At 39.5% G+C, this 17,453-nt stretch overlaps 2 long non-coding RNA genes across 2 annotated transcripts; one reads left to right on the forward strand and one right to left on the reverse strand.

Moving 5' to 3' along the window:
* Positions 1-540: 540 nt before the first annotated feature.
* Positions 541-4,940, reverse strand: LOC119473145. The gene is made up of 2 exons (XR_005202341.1): positions 4,536-4,940; positions 541-4,076 (listed from the first exon to the last, which is right to left on the reverse strand). It is a non-coding gene; the product is annotated as an uncharacterized LOC119473145 (long non-coding RNA).
* LOC108313271 lies at positions 554-17,005 on the forward strand. The gene is made up of 4 exons (XR_001829009.2): positions 554-2,043; positions 9,187-9,412; positions 13,225-13,292; positions 16,684-17,005. It is a non-coding gene; the product is annotated as an uncharacterized LOC108313271 (long non-coding RNA).
* The last annotated feature ends 448 nt before the right edge of the window (positions 17,006-17,453 follow it).

The following is a 17,453-nucleotide window of genomic DNA, read 5'->3' on the forward strand; positions in this document are numbered from 1 at the left end:
AAATTAATATACTTACATATATTTATAATGATCAATAAAAATAAAATTATGCATTTAAAAATAAACTCAGGTAGAGCCACTGCACTGCAAATATCTGCAAAATATCTGTGAGAATACTTAAAAATAGAGTGTGCAAATGCATTAAATTGAATGTGTATAAATATGTTTATCATGGACTCAAAAAATATGCTGAGTGCTGAGGATATAATATGCATTATAATTTATTGAATCCCCTCATTTTGAGTATTTTTATTTATAGACATTGTAGCAATTTCCTAGTTTATCATAAAAGCGTAAGTGCAAATTCACAGACAAATTTTCATTAGGCCATATCTTCAAAGAATTATAACAAACAATCATTAACAAGAGTTGTTCCACTGAGGATTTTAAAAATTGAAATGGCTAATACAACATAAGATGTGAATCCAATGCATCTGAACAACAACAAAAGGTTTCCATGAAATATGAGTTCTTAATTTTGTGTCTGCAGTGGTTAAAGCTGCCAATCATTTGGGAAGTAGGCTGGAGTTGAGAGTTTTATTTTTTTGAATTGTCGAACATAGTAAGGCAGTATTTCATAGAACTATCTTGCTATTTTTACATGTACACTTTAAAAAGTAGGCATTTATACTACAAGGCATAGCATATCCTTCTTGCCCAAGTGTTTTCCTGGTATGCAAAGTTGTACAAGTTTGTGTTAAGTGACAGACAGTTCTTGATTTTAAAAGCGTATGTCAAATTTTTTAAAGAGAATGCTCCCAAAATAAATGCTTCAGGACCTAGCATGGGGTGAGGGGCTTGTAGGATAATTTAGTTGCCTTCATTTCACAGTCACCATGAGTTTTTAAATTGGAGGGCAGAAGCAAGACAAGTGCATTTTGTAATTCACATAAAAATAGTCCCATAACACATTGTTATCACTAAATCATTACGAAGAGGAGAATGTTCATTCTGCCTTCATTTTATGCCATATGGGTAGAATGGAGATAATTCTGCCGGACAGAATTATATTTTGAAGCAAATACATGCTTTCAGGGTGTCTCCATTTCATTTGGAGCTGACGAAAATTTCATGAGGGTTTTCTTTACTTTTCTATGGGAGGGTTTCTACTAGCGATGTCACAACAGAGCTAGATTAAGTTGATACGTAATATCTATTTCTTGATTTGCGTGATTAAAGCATTAGAGAAGTGGCTCAGATATCAAAAGGTTTCTTATAAGTGGCAGCGCCAAAGGTAATTACTGTTAAAATGTACGTGCTCGAACCCTGGTTGCTTGTTAACTTCTAAGTTGTTTACAACTCTGTGGATTTGAATACACATTTTTATTTGACTTTTCAATAACAAGACCCCTTTCTTTCTCCATTTTGATATAAAAAATGTATTTATAATTCTTATAGCTCATGTTCCTCAAGGCAACCTTAGCTTCAACCACAAAAAGTAATAGAGGACAGAGATGGCCCTTCTCAGTATTTCACATTTTAAAATAACTCTTTCTTAAACAAAAGTAGTCTTTTAAAGACAAAGTTAAAATTTATACTTAAAAAATTAAAGATTAATCTAGTCAACTGATTATTTCCAGTTAGTTGTCAAAAAGTGTAGCTAAAGCCGTACTGTAAGTATGAGTGAGTTATGAGAGGGGGTGGGGATAGAGAGGAAAAGAGGGGAGAGAGAGAAGGAGAAGAGAGGTTGTTATTCTCAGTCTTTTATTAACCAGTTTCTTTCATCCTAGTGTGTTTTTATTATTTAGAAAAATAAAGATGATCCGGGGCTCTACCCACTCTCACCTAAAATTCTGCAGTAGGTAATGACTATCTACAACCTGGTACAACATATGCCCCCAAACTAAAACAAACAAACTCATTTGCCATACAAATTGTTTACGATTCATTAAAAAGCAAAATTGCATATCCTGTCGCTGGCAGCTGAGGCCGCGTCTCCACGGGCGGAGGGGGCATTCACTGAGTTGCCTTTGTATGCTGGGAGGACCAAGCCGGAGGTTCCCACTATGAGCCCGGAGTCTGTGCAGCCAGATGACGCATGAGGTAATTTTAAAGCTTTATTTGCCTTTAGTGTGAAACTCCGATCTTGTACTATCCTTTGGTTAAAGAACTATATCAGCCAGAGGGGAGTTTAAATTTTTCTTTCAGCTGGGGAAAATTGTTTGGGATAGCGAGGTGGGTGAATGGAGGGAGAGGGAGAGCGTGTTATTCAAGGAAAGAGATCTAAGAGAAAATGTGAAATTTGTATTATTTTAATTAGTTCCCTCCTCCTTCATCAAAGTCCTCAATTTCCCATCTATAATGGGAAATTTACATTAGAATTATTTGTAACTGGCAGATCTGAAATGCTATGGTATGTGGTCACCTTTGAGGGAAAGAAACAAATTGATTTATTCCCTATGATAACTTGTATAACTTCTTTAGAGAGCACTCTTATTTCTCACCCCTTTTCAAAGCAAAGATCTAGAAGCATTGAAGTTTAGAGAAACTTCCCTGTAGTTTGCAGCCTGAACAGCAGCATGTGAGCTTTCAACATTGTTTATTTTTAGGCAACTGCATTGCTAAATGTTTCCACCACTTTTATATGTTATTTTCCCGGCGGTAAAACATCTGTAAAATAATTTTAAATGAAAAGCAACTTCCAAGTAAACTTTACAAAAAGGAAATTACAGTTTTCCAAGTTAAAAAAAGAGAGACATTTGGTGATCTTTGCAAGGAAAAAAAAAAGAGATGACACAATTTGCCATAAAAAGTAACAGTCTATAAAATCTATGAGCTCTTGAAATACAAGGAAGTAGAATGTTTCACCCAGAATATGACATCAGCGTGCAGTTTTTTAAAAAAAGCTTACAACTTAGAAAACAATTACTAAACCAATCAGTATATTCATTTCTAATGTTTAACAAGCTGTATAAAGTGAAGCAATAGACAACATCATAGCATACAAGTAAACCTTGTTCTTGCTGGCAAAAACTCTAATGGGAAAATAAGTGCCCTGAACAAAAGTTCAGGGTCAGAGTGGATAGTCTACTGCTAGTCTAATTAGCCAAAAGCTGCATGTAACATTGTTCTGAAATTACTGGTAAAATTTCTAATGTCTAGTTAAGAAATTACAAGTTAAAACACACAGGTACACACATACCCATAACCACTTTAACTCAAGAGTCCTTAGGATGGACATACTGCATCCCAAGAAGCAGCCGGATAGAATCCTGCGGTAGCTCACTTTTAACAGTCTCTCAGTCCTCCGAATTCCTAAAACTTGCCAAAATGATACACCATTGGTCCAGGAAGGGGAAAAGAGAACTCTTTCTGCAGATCATACAATGAAACCGACCATGCCCTGTTTTGTAATTCCATTCGCCAGTCTCCCCCTTCAACATCTCTCTCGCTCTCTTTTTTTCTTAAACTGATATCTATGTGAAATGAGCTGAAGTTCACGGTCCAGTTAGGAACGGATAATACATTCATTGTCTGGCAGCAAACTTTTTTTTCACTCCCTGGAAGAATTCACGCTTGCCGAAAGAATAATAATTACGGAAAACTAGAAATGCACTGCTAACAAATTAATCCTTAACGGACACCATCCTAACGAGGGCAGTAATGATTTGAGGACTCTCCTCCTCACAGGACTTGCATCTCCTGTGACAATGAGCTATTGTGCATCCTCCCAACTCACTCTACCTCTTATAGATCCAAGATGTCAAAGGTTGCTGTCCTGGTTGACCATGACATGTGAGTTAACTCATTCTGCCGCTGCATGGCAGAACTTTATTAAAACTTTATTTATATCCAGAGTAACTGAAAGATAGAGTGTGTGGGTCTTTTCCACTCAGAGCTAGAGTGCCTAAGAGACAGAAATCTGCTCTGACATAAACGGGGAAAAGTTAGATGAGAGCTGTGGATCCCCGGATGGAAAATAGGGAGTGGGGACTGGGAGTTCTCTCACAGGTGACTTCAGGCAATCCAATTAATTGGCCAGGACTGGAATTCACTCAGGGCTTGCTTCTCTTCAGTGCCCAACACTCGTCCTCAGAAAATACCACAGCCAAAGAAAACCATACACCCCAGAGTCCCTGAAAACAAAAGTAAGGGGGATGTGAAACTAGAGAGAGGAGGCAAAACCTGAGGACTGGGACGAATGTTTCACTTTTTCCCCCCTAGACTGACTTGGCTAAAATATCCACCTCCACCTTACAACTGATACTCTTTAAAAAAGAATTAAAAAGAAAAAAAAAAAAGAAAGAAAATCCCAAATACTCTCCCATGGAAAATGAGAGCAAGTGTTCCACTCAAGTCGCAGAGTGGCAGAGAGAAGATGGCAAGAGGCAGCAGTGTGAGGCTGCCTCACTGAATAGTGTGAAAAAAATCAAATGTGAGTTTGATGAATGTGAGGTCTGGGACATTTTGTCAAAGAGGGAGGGAAAGTAGAAAAGGAAAAAAAAATGATCAAGAATCTATCATCCATTAAAAACCTTTAATACATTGTTAAAAAAAAAAAAAAAAAAAAAAAGCAGCCCCGGCTGCCAACTCACCATCCACCAAGTTCTGGCCGAGATGTCGTAGCAGAGCTGCCATTTGATGGAGCCGTCGGAAGCTTTCCCTGCCATTACGCTGTCAGCAAGCTTCATCTGATGCTAACTCACGGGAGATAAGACACCTAATTGAGAAAACATTTGCAGTGGCATGTGGGGCAACATGTAGTCCGGTCCATACCATATGGAATCATGGGTAAAAAAAAAAATCTCCTTGACAATGAACCAATCTCTCACAGACCCAGTGGCAAGGTGAAGTGGAGATGAAAAGTCTTCTGCTCCTAGCACTGTCTTCTCCTCTCTCCTTTTTAAAAAACAAGATCCCACTGCTACACATCAAAGGGAGGTGGTTAAAATTAGGGCTTCATCACTCAGATGATTTTGGTCTGAAGGGTTTTTCCTTTTCTTCCAACAACCAATCCCCCCACCTTTTTTTTTTTTTTTTTTTTTTAAGGAGAATAAAGAGATTTAATAGGACAAAGGCAGGTAGTGGACTGCGGAGGGAGATCGCCACAGGCTATTAGCCTAAAATTTCTGCTTGACAGATGGAACTGCTTAGAGACTATCATGCAATGTTTTGGGCTTTTCCCCCCCTCTTTACCCCCCCTCTTTCGACTTTAAGTCTGATTCAGTATCTGTTTTTCACAGCCACTTTTCTCAAGAACGTGAGCTGCGCATTTAAAAAAAATGTTTAGTTCAGTTTTGCTGTCTTACACATCTCTGTTGGAAAAGTCTCAAATTAAATCTGGGAACAACTGAACAGGTTTTCCAAGGTGTTAAAAAAATTCCGGAAAAAATATTTCTCTTTCCTTACTTTATTTAAAAAAAAATAACTCATTAGTTAATTTAGTCATGAAGGAAGATAAACAAGAGATGGCAGCATTCAGGTCTCTTGATTTTTGGTTCGGCTGGCATTGTGTTTAGATGTGTGCTTTTATGTGAGTAGATAAATACATTACCGATATTTTGCAGGTTCTAACCTATGCTGGGCTAGGCACCACCGATATTTTTTGGTGTCTTTTTAAATAAATTAATTTTGGACTTTCTCATTCTTTGTAAACAAAGCGATCAGTCATTATCAATTCAGTTTAGCACAATTCAGGTTAGACTTGACATGAGCTCTTCCTTAATCAGAGAAAGTCACTTCTGATTTCCTTGCCGTAACCTAGCCATCTTCTTCACAGGGGTTTTTAACCATACATTCTTTAGTATGGAAAAGTAAACCACAACGTGGACCTACCAATAAGAATCGTTGTAAAAATATATATTTTTAAAAGTGAGAAAAAGTCCAGATGATTGCTGAATTTCAAGTCATTTTACTTAGGACTAAGAGGGAGAAAGAAGCAGAGAGAATGACTTGTATTTGTTATATTCTTTCAAATTGCGTGACATTAGGAACTGCAGAAATACCCTTATCAGGGCACCAAACACGTCCTAGTTTTTGTGGATGTGCACCGAACACATCCTAATTTTTTCTGAATGTAAGCAATCCTTTGATCTCCAAGAACCTACAGTTTACTCTGCTATGGGCCTTCAATATAGGTACTCCAGGGCATGGGAAAATTTGTCCATCACTATTTCTCAGGGTTATTGAACTGCGATTATTAAAAAGTTGTGCATTTACTGCCTAATTATCCAATAGATTTTTTGCTCAGGTCATATTTTTGACTGAATAATATTTAGATAAACTTATTTAGGGCACATTTTAAGTTCCAAAGAGGTAAATTTGGTGCATTTTGTTTTCCTATTTCTGCTCTCTTCCTTAGTAGGTATTATTTTAATCATTTAGCAGCAGGTATATTTATGTTGTTTTGAAAAACATAACTGTATTAAATTTTATCCTGTTTCACCAAAAATATTTCTAATTTAAAGAATGATGCACATACTGCTTCTAGGAATGACCACAAATACAACAAATATGGCATTTCCTTTTTTTTTTTTTTTTCTCATCTCTTATTGTAATGGGATTTCTTCTAATAATAATGGGGCGAGAAGCAGTAGGCAGAATTGTTACCAAATGTAAGTACTGCCATCACTCTTAGGAAGCAACTTTGTATACTTTATTACCTTGATGTCACCTGTCTTTTCAGAAGAAGAGTCTGCAGTAGCACAGGAAATGTCTTTAGCTTTTGTCCAACGAATAGCAAATGGACCTGCTACCAGAAACTTGCCCTGAGCTTGCCAATGAAAACATTTATTGCCATGTGTAACTGCAGTATCATTAAAATTACTTAGTCTTTCTTAAGTTTATCATGTAGAGAAAGATAAGAAAAAATGTTGGAAATTCTCTATAAAATGTAAAATATCAACCAAACAAAAAAAAAAAAAGGAGGAAAATAAAAAGAAGCAAAGAAATGAAGTAACATTCTGTCTTTGAATCAACCAACCTCTGATTCTACTTCATTCGTTCTTACTTGCCTCTGACAAGCAGACAAAACAAAATTTCCTTGTTTTAGATTCTCCTCTGCTTTCTCCCAGGGCATGCAGGCACATGGACATCTTGGACTTGTGGGTCCACAGCTTTGCAATTTCTAAGTTTGTTCTGCAGCAACCTCTGAAGTTGGAGCTGTTTCTTGTCCGAGCCGCTGCATGTTTGAGACTCAGAGCACCCTCTCCATGCCCATTATTTATGAATGAATGGAGCACAAGGTAAACTGGAGTCCAGATTTCACTTTGTGAATGTTAGAAAAGCTGGGAAGATTTTGCAGGAGAGGGCGCATAGTTTGAACAAAAAAATGATACATATTATTGGATAATAGTATTTTAAATCCCAAACAATTAGGTGCATTTAACTTTATCATTGTTCTCTAAGAGGCTGGTGGAAGCTGTCCTTCCCATGCAGCAATCAGTCTTTTCACAGTGTGGCCCGTTGTTAATAGCCTTAAAACAAGATTAAATAAAACATGTTAAATATTGCAATTATTGTGGGAAATAAAATTATTTGGTGAGCATAATGGGGAGCAATTCAAGCATTTAACATGATCCAGGAAATGCTACTCCAAACAATTGCATTTGCTTTATGCATTTTTCCCCTTTGATTGCTGACAGATGCCTTTTTGGAAACAAACATCTAAATGGTTTGCCTTCAGTTAGAAAAAAAAATATAACAGAAAGCGGCTACATGTTTTGAATTTAACTCTTGTCATTTGAATACTTCTTCCCATTGCACATGAATGAATCCAAGGCAAAAACAGTGCTCTCATTAAGAAATAAGCCCATCAAAATTTGGCCTTTCTTGTTTCCTTTGAGCATATTTTATAAGAAGTGGGAATCCCTCTAGACAGGGAGTCAAGTGATGAGGACTATTTCCTGGGTGACAGTGGGGAAGCATTATAAAGGGAATTGTCTCCTTATAATATGAAGCCTCGGGCAAAGTGCAAGTCACTTTCCAGCCTCACTCAGGTCAGGGCGGCCAGTGCTCCCTAATAAGCTAGCCCCCTTTATTGAATGGGAAGAACCCAAGAAAGCTCAGAAGATAGTGAATTCTCGTCTGTGTCTTTGCTGCAGTGCATTTGGATAAAGGCGTCGAAGACTTTGCTGTCAACAGGTGTACAATGCCAATACCAAGGAGAGGTTTTGGTTTTTGTTATGTATTGCTAACAGGAGATATGATATGGAATATTAATGATATTTGGAGGCTGGGTCGTAGAGGGATTGAGAACACTGCTTCTGCAATCCAGTTGTCCATATCTGGGCTCTCTTGATTACTGTGTGACCTCTCCCAGGTTAGTTAGCCACTCTGATTCTGTGTCCTATCATAATCAGGAAAATGAAGGTAATAGTTATTAAGTGTGTGAGTGTGTGTGTGTGTGTGTAGTGTAGCGTAGTTAGAAGCAAAAATATGCATAAGGTACTTAGTCCCTGGTATGTAATGAGTGCTCAACTAAAGTTATTGTGCTGTTATTGATGTTTTGTTACTATTATTCCCCTAATGAGGGAAGCCCTCTTTCTTCCCCGTTCTGGTCCTGTGCTGTGAGGCTCAGTTGGATCCCTTCCCTCTGTTCTTCCATTATAACCTGTGCCTTGCTCCGTTGCGGCTCTTAGCACCCTCTTCTGGAATCACCTGCCTCCTAGTCTTTTTCCCTCCTGGACCTTGAGGTTCTTAAGGGCAGGGACTATATCTTGCCCATCAGAGTAGCTACAAGGCCAAGCATAGTGCTGGGCAGAGTAGGGGCTCCCTACACGGTTAGAGAATGAGAATGAAAAGTCACAGGACACTAGCCGCTTTGAAATTTGCACTCTTCCATTTACACAACCTTGTCTTTTACCTTGGCTCAAGCTATTGTCCTCCTTGTACATGACACCCTCCTCAGAACAGCAGCTCACAGTGACCCCAGCACCCTCGGTGCCCTGCTGCCTTCCTCGTCTGCACCATCCGTTAGTACTTTGCATCAACTGACTGTATTATTACTTGCCTTTGATGAAAGTGTGTCTTTCTTTTATTTATTCACCCACTTAATAGCAACGTATGTGATGCAGGCACTAACACTTATTTTCTCTCTTTTTTCAAGCTCAGTTTCTAGGACCGTAGGAAATTTGAAAGTCTAGGAGAAGAGCAATTTGATTTTGTACACAACAGCTCATGTTTGTGGAGTGTTTCTTTTTGGCCAGGCACTGTTCTAAGATCTTTATATGTTTTTTTTTCCTTCAGGTAAGTCCTTATGAGGTAGGACCTATTATTAACTCCATTTTGCAACCAGGATAACAGGCTCCAAGAGGTAAAGTGACTTGCTTAGAGCTCCAGAGTTAGCGATAGGAGGACTGAAGCCCAGGAATGATGACTGCAGAGCTTCACCACTCTGGTGTTGCCTCCTGAGCCAAAAAAGGAGAGAAGTAACAGGATTTAGCACCTGCCACACGCCATACTGTTTTTAAAGGTGCTTTTGGGGTGATATGTCACTTAACATTTACAACAACCATAGGAGGCTGTTGTTACAATTATTAACTTGCAGATCAGGGTCAAAAAGGTAAGAGTCTTGGCTAAAGACACACGCTAAACAAGAGCCGAAATTCAACCCTATGTCTGTATAAAGAAAAGTTCATGCTTTTGCTATTCCAGCCAGTTAGTTCTCAGAAGACAATTTTTATTTTTTACTCATTTTTTGGAGATAAGATTTCTCTGTCACCCAGGCCGGAGTACAGTGGCCTTGAACTCCTGGGTTCAGCTGATTTTCCTGCCTCAGCCTCCAAGTAGCTGTGACTCTAGTTGTACACCACCACACCTGGCTAATTAAATTTATTTATTTATTTATTTATTTATTTATTTATTTATTTATTTATTTTGGAGAGACAGGGTTTTGCTTTGTTGCCCAGGCTGGTCTCGAATCCCTGGTCTCAAGTGATCTTCCTGCCTTGGATATTTTTTATTTCTTATATAGATTTGAATGTTGGGCTTAACAGATATGTATGGCCTTGAATCATCAGGGTCATGGAAAACATGAAATTAGAAATGTAGCCTGTTGCTGAAGCTGCAGAAAAGTTCAGTTTAGAGCAATGGGTAGATTAAAGATTGAAAATAAAGAAAAGAATAGAATAGAAAATAAAAGCTGTATTAAGAGGCGTTACCAGCTGGGGGTGGTGGCTCACACCTGGTAATCCCAGTAATTTAGGAGGCCGAGGCGGGTGTATTGCCTGAGGTCAGGAGTTCAAGACCAGCCTGGCCAACATAGTGAAACCCCATCTCTACTAGAAATATAAAAATTAGCTGGGTGTGGTGGTGGGCACCTGTAATCCCAGCTACTCGAGAGGCTGAAGCAGAATTGCTGGAATCCGGGAGGCAGAGGTTGCAGTGAGCTGAGATCATGCCATTGCACACCAGCCTGGGCGGCAAGAGCAAAACTCCATCTAAAAAAAAAAAAAAAAAAAAGGCGTTATCTACTATTAACACCTAGATCTTTTCTGTAACCTCAACCAGGTGGAAAATCCTAACATGGTGTTCAGGACATCACCATCTAAACCCTCAAGTCAGGGCGTATTCACATGTAAGTGTTGGGATACAAAGAAAAATCAACATAAAAGTATAGAAAGTCTAGTTCCTCCAAAGCTCAGAAAAGCGTCAAGGTCTTTGGTGGGAGATGTATCCTTTGTTGATGAAGGCAGCAAAACCCCCCATACAGGTACACGTCATTACTGGGTGTGAGTGTGGTGACTTAAAGAACCGGCATCTCAAGTCACCTGGCATGGTTTTCTCACCGTATGGCAGAAGTGAATGCTGCAAAGCTGAAAAGGGCAGAATTGAAGAAAATGCCAGAGGGTCCAGACAGCCCCATCTATTTTAATAAGATGCCCAGAGATTGCCCAGATTTTTGACCTGGCATATTGCACATATATGGATATGGATTTCTATCTATTGATCAATCAATCTATCTGTATTGTGCAAGGAAAATATTGATAATTTATTTTTGGCAGAAACTCACCCACAGTGTCCTGCAAAGAATCAGCCTTCTTCTTGGCGGCCGTTCTTGTGCCGCATTTCCATTTAGAAATTCTTTGACTTTTACTTTCTCTGCGTTTTCTGTTAGCCGGCTGCCACCCAAGATTGGACTAAACCCTATGCCCCCTGTTAAAAAAAAAAAAAAGGAAAAAAAAAAAACCCTCAGACGATATAACCCTCTAATAAGTATATTCACAACTTCTATGCAAGGCGCTTAAGAAAACTAAAGGTTAATATATTCTAACTAGATGTTGGGTATAGAATGTCAGATCTGTCAAATTTCATTATAACTTGCTGCTCATTGGAAAAGATTTGATTTCTTTTGCCACTGTCCTACTATGTTCAAGTCACAGACTGCCAGCAGCAGCCCACAGAAGACCACAGGCTGGCAGTGAGCGGGCTCGAGTGGGAAACCAGCCGCAAGGACCATCTGTTTCCGATTTCTAGCTGAGCCAAGATGTGCAATGAAGTGCATTCCATTCACCAGGCCAGCTTCTCCCTTGCTCAAGTTATTAGTGTTACAAGTGCAATTATCTTTTCCAAACAGCAGGGGAGCTATAATCTTTATGGAACAGGACACTTTAAAACACACGCACACACACACACACACACACACACACAGACACACACACACACACACACACACACACACACACACATACCATTCAGACATCTTTTGTTAAAGTTGTGGGGAAGGCTGCTTGTAAATTTAATTACAGCCTTCGTGGGGTTTATAAAGTATGTTTTATTAAGCATGATAACCTCTGAGGCAGCAGTATATACCTTGGCCTCATTTAGTGTAATTGAATGATCAAGTATCTTTAGGATGCTTTTCGTGGGCATGCTTAAAAATGATAAGAAGCGTGTATTTAAACCATCTGAAAATGAAATGGCTTTCAAAAGCATAATGGGTTTTTAGGAATAATCAATGGAAATCCTTGCCCAGCTGGCCTAAGTGAGCCAATCTCACTCACGTTGACAGTGTTGAGGCTTGTCAGCTAGTTATTAAATCCCAAGGGGGCCAAATGACGCCTATCACCATGTAAGTTGGGAGACTGTAATAAGCTACATGTTTGTTATTTGAGATTGATCTTCTGCCTGTCTCAAGAAGAATAATTTTTAGAAAAATTTGGAGGCGAAGGAGCAAAGCCAATTGCATGATAGTGTGATAGAAATAGCAAGAGGAGAAGTCAAGAGACCTTAATTAAGTAATGCTATAAACATGTTTTTGGTAACAGGTACTTGCCATCACACTAGGTGTTCAGGATATGCAGAAGAAAGCCATAGGGACTACTCGCAAGCAGCTCCCAGCTCTCACTGAGGAGACAGACAGAGGAGCAGGCCTGTATATTACAGTGTGACAGGACCACGCTGGGGTTCTAGCCTTGGTTCTTCCACATGCTTGCTGCTTGACTCTGGGCTGTCACAACCTCTCTGCAGCTTCATCTGAAAATGGGGATGGCGATGGTTGACTTTCAGGGACTGTTTTCAGAAGTAAATGAACTGTAATCCAAATAAGAGGACAAAAATTCCCGATAGGCACTTAGCCAGTTCGCCATATATGCTAGTTTCTATTTCCTTCTAGTTATTCTTTGAATATGCCATAGCCTTGTAAATGATAGCAGGTTTCTCCTTTGTGGATGAGCGGCACATTGAACTAGGGGGTATGCCTCATTCAACATGCCACTCATCCACAAAGGAGAAACCTGCTATCATTTACAAGGCTATGGCATACTGTAATTTACAAGGCTGTACTGGTGACTCCCAGTACGGGTCAACCAGCCTTAGACCACACATTCTCCAAGGGCAAGGGCTGCAGAGGGTGCTGTGCAGGGTCATGAATAAAGAGATGCTTAATGTGAGCTTTTGGTTCATGGTGAGTGACGCAATGATTTTTCCAAAAATGAACTTTTTCCCTTTTCATAGCAGAAATCACATAAATATATCTACAATGAAGAGAGGGGAGAAATATGATAAAGCCTCTTATTTTGTAAATTAATAAAATGGAGCCCAGCAGAGAGAATTACCTGGGGTTACTGAACAAGTTAGTGCTAGAGATAGGGTTCCAACCTAAAGACCCCAAGTTTTAGTGTCTCTGTTTGCCACTTCACTGATTGTTTCAGAGTGTTTGAAAGATAGTTCTGAATCAGGTAATTCAATTGCATTCAGATGCACGTGAGCCCCTGCTGCTGCTGCTTCTGCTGATTGCACTGTGGGCCTGGCAGTAGGATCATTGTACTTTACTTATGTTTACAGACAGAAATGGAGGTCATCTGGTAGAATCCTCTTATTACACGATGGGGAAGTTATGGGCCAGGTCCCAGGTAGGTTCCCTGAAAGAGGACTTTGAGATTTGTATGAGAATTGTCAAGACTTGTGTGCAAGAACTTTATTAGGATGACTGTCAGGATCAACACCTGCAGGTAAGTAAAGGAAGGAAAATTGAGCAGAAGAAGGATATGTCTAGATGAAGTTCTAGCTTGTCTTGCAGGAAATGTGGAAACTGGGATAGCATTGCAGAACTGTCTCAAATTAGGGCAAGGGGACAAAGATATTGTACTCCTGTAATGGCTCACCAGCAATTGAATGAGACCTATTTCACAGGAAAGGAAGAGACTCTGGGCTGGACAGTTCTTTCTAAGCAAAGAAAAAATGCAAAGGAGTTTCAGTGAAGAGCTGTCAGCTTCTAATATCCCCAGTAGGTGGGAGGAAATCTCGGTGATATGCCCAGAATCCACTTGAACCTAGAGAAATCAAGTGACCTACTTAAAGTTAGTGGCAAATTTGGGCTTGAAATGTATGGTCCATAGTTCAACTCTTTTCTCCAGTGATAGTGAGTAGGCTTCATGCCCTATTTGAACAGAATCTACCTGGTAGATCCAGGAGTACCCCTTCTGCTTCAGAAACAACAGGGGGTGGGAAAAGGAAGATAAGGCACTGAGGAAAATGTTGAGCATTTCTTGGGTTCTTCTTCAGTTGTCCAGTGATAGTCACCTTTCTTGGCAGATGCAAGAGATGAGTGAATGAATAAAAGAGATGTTTGGAATGTGACTCTGAATACATCTCATTAAACCTTTGTTTGAGTCTCTAAAGAGCCTCCTGGTAGAAGCAGGTGTTAGCATCTCTCTGAGGCCTTGTACCTGTGAGGAAGAGGATTTGGGAGAGGGGTGGAGGAAGCACAAAGCAGCAGTGGTGTGAACTACTGGTGTTTCTTATTCCACATGTTTTCATTAAAAAGAAGCTCTCCCTTAGAGCACCCAGTCGAGAAAAGAAAAAAAGAGAAAACCCCAAATCTGAAGCATTAATGGTGTGTGCTGATTAAACTCTTTGCTTCAAAGGAGTGCTTTGGAGAACAAATCCAAGCTTCCATTATCTCTTAAAAAGAGCAAGTCTGTTTGATACGGAGCTGAAAGAGGTTTTAGAGTCCCTACCCCCTCATACCTCCACCTCCTGGCTCTTTAATTTCTTTTTCCTTTGTGTCCTCAGTTGGATTCTTTCATTTGTTACAACATTTTTAAAAAGAAGCCACCGTAAGTTTTGAGGTGTTGCTGTTTCTGCATTTCACTATCAGGAAACACGATGTAAAGGACTCAGGAGTCCATGGGCACTCAGATTCTCTAGTTGGTATCTCTTCTCTAGTCCTTGCTGGGACAAGTCTAAGTGACTAGTTTCTGCCTTATTCTTCATTGTCCCAACACCATGAACAGACCTTTTTACAGGGAATCATGGACTGCCCCTCGCGAGAAGCAGAGAAAGGGTTTCCACATTCACGTTTGGCAATTTTCCACCTTTTTCCTAATGGCCAGGTGTAGATTCCTCTTCTACTCTCTCCATCTCTCCTTATCTTGTTCAGAGCTTGTATTTACAGCTAAGAACTTTGACATGTCTCTTCCCTCTCCCCCACTTTCCTTTCTCCCACTGTTCTTCATTCCTACATGTATTAAACTTCTCTTATATTCTGTACACTGTGCTAATTACTGAGTGGGTACACTAATCATCAAGACAGAAGCTCGCCTTTATGGCCCTGGTCTTTGGATCGGACAGTCTTGTACCCAAGTTTTAATTTCTTGTGATAGATCCTATGATGGGAACATATAGGGTGCTAAGAGAGAGCAGAAAAGGGGTACCTTGCTTAGTATGGAGGTGGCGGTAAGGGTGGGTTTGTTGCGTTTCCTGCAAGAAGTAACAGTGCAGCTATTTTGGTTTGAAGGATGGCAAGGCATATGGCAGTTAAAGGCAGATGCTGGGGAGGAGGGGTTACAGGAGTGTTACAGGCCAAAAGGATAACCAAAGACCTGAGGGAGAGTCTAGCAGCATCACACCCCTGAAAACTGTCCGGTGTGGATCCCCACATTTCCTGATAATTGTATTCTCCCCATAGATGCACCTATAGTCCGCCTACTATTTTTTATATGACTCATGAACTAAGAATGATTTGTACATTTTTAAATGGTTGGAAAGGAAATGAAGCTGGGTGTGGTAGCCCACGCCTGTAATCCCAGCACTCTGGGAGGCCGAGGCAGGTGGATCACCTGAGGTCAGGAGTTCAAGACCAGCCTGAGCAATATGATGAAACCCCTTCTCTACTAAAAATACAAAAATTAGCCAGGTTCGGTGGCATGTACCTGTAATTCCAGCTACTCAGGAGGCTGAGACAAGAGAATTGCTTGAACCCAGGAGGCTGAGGTTGCAGTGAGCTGAGATCCTACCATTGAACACTAGCCTGGGCAGCAAGAGCAAAACTCTGTTCCCATTAGAAAAAGAAAAAAGAAAAGAAAATGAAAATAAGAGTCATATATTGTGACACATACAAATTATGTAAAATTCAAATTTTGGTGCCCATAATAAAGTGTGTTGGACACAGTCGTGTAATTCATTTTTGTATTGTTTATAGCTGCTTTTGTGCTGTAATGGTAGAATACAGTAGTTATGATGGAGAACGTAAGGCCTGAAGAGCCTAAAATATTTGCTACCTGGTTCTTTACAGAAAAAGGTTTTCTGATCCCTGGCCCAGGGGATGGGTCTTAGAGCTTGGATTAAAACAGGCTTGGACTCAAATCTTTGCTCTTCAACTTCTACCTGTGTGACCTTTAGTGTCACTAAATTTCTTAAAGTGTCCATATCCGCTTGCCCATTTGCAAAATGGTAATAATAATACTTCACAGACTTGTGAAGATTGAGGAAAATATTGTCATGTAAAGCTTGTGGGGATATTAAGCACTGAAATATTCTTATTTATTAAAAATAGTTAATGGCAATTTCAACTGGTTTGAGCTATTAATAACATTTGTAATAAGATAAATATGATAACATTTTGAACTGCTATATTCATTGCCATAATGACCGCTTTGGGAATTATCAGTCAAGAAATATTTTCTGGTAGTAGATCAATGAAGAAAGAGAAAGTCATCTTTGCGAGAGTGAGAGCAGAAAGCCGCTGCCAGAACTCCTCAAAATAAGAATTACAGTTAAAATTAAGTGCCTGCAATGACACAGTGCTGAGTACTTCACATGCATTGTCTCATCCGATCATCACTTCAAACCTATGAGGTAGCTACTGTCATTTGTTTTTATAGGTGGAGAGACGGAGACTTAGAGGGGTTAATTCTAGTTTCACGGACAATAGGAGGTACAGTCATGACTGGAACCCAGGGGAGTCTAATGTCAAAGTTTCCGTCTTAACCACCCTGCTTTTGGAAACATCTGACGTTTCAGGGTCCAAAGCTGTTCCTGGTGGCTGGCACAGCAGCGTATCACTCTACGTTGAGCTCTGTAGAAGTCTCAAGTTAGAAAAATGCTATCGCAACAGCCTATATTCACTTGTGAGTCAGTTTCTCAGAAGAAAGCCAGTGAGAACTACAACCGAGATTGTGTCTTGAGAGTTGTCTTATTAGGGGTGGTCTCATATGTAATCTCTCTGTTACTTGGGTATGGCATGTGAATATGGCTGCACTAAGGGTGGAAAATGGGAGTGTGTTTGGCCGTGTGATAGGGATAATATGTTGTGATTAACAAATAAAATCTGTTTGGTGTCTAAGTATTATTTATTGTCATGGTAATAAATAATCCTATCTAAAACCAAACTATTACACACCCATGCACAACTGTCTCAATTTGGTAATTATATGTGCATATGTATGTATTTTCAAGAAGATGGGGAAGGACTATACCAAAATATTCAATAGTTATCTACCCCTAGGTTAAAGAAATAATGGCAAATATTATTTTACCTATATTTCTATTTCCAGAGTTTTAAACCATGTTTATGTAAGTATGCATAAATAAATATATGTGATTTGATGCTACATACCAAAAGACTGAAAAATCTTCAGGTTCTTAAACTTAATTCTGCCTCTAGTATACTACCATACACATTGTTCAACAGCATTATATACACAGATACATGTTCATTTTGGTATTATTGGAAGTGGTGAACAAATTTAGAAAAAAACCTTCTGCATGGCATGACTACTTCAAAGCATATT

This window comes from Cebus imitator, unplaced genomic scaffold, assembly GCF_001604975.1.
Source record: "Cebus imitator isolate Cc_AM_T3 unplaced genomic scaffold, Cebus_imitator-1.0 Scaffold135, whole genome shotgun sequence".
Taxonomy (NCBI): Eukaryota; Metazoa; Chordata; class Mammalia; order Primates; family Cebidae; genus Cebus; species Cebus imitator.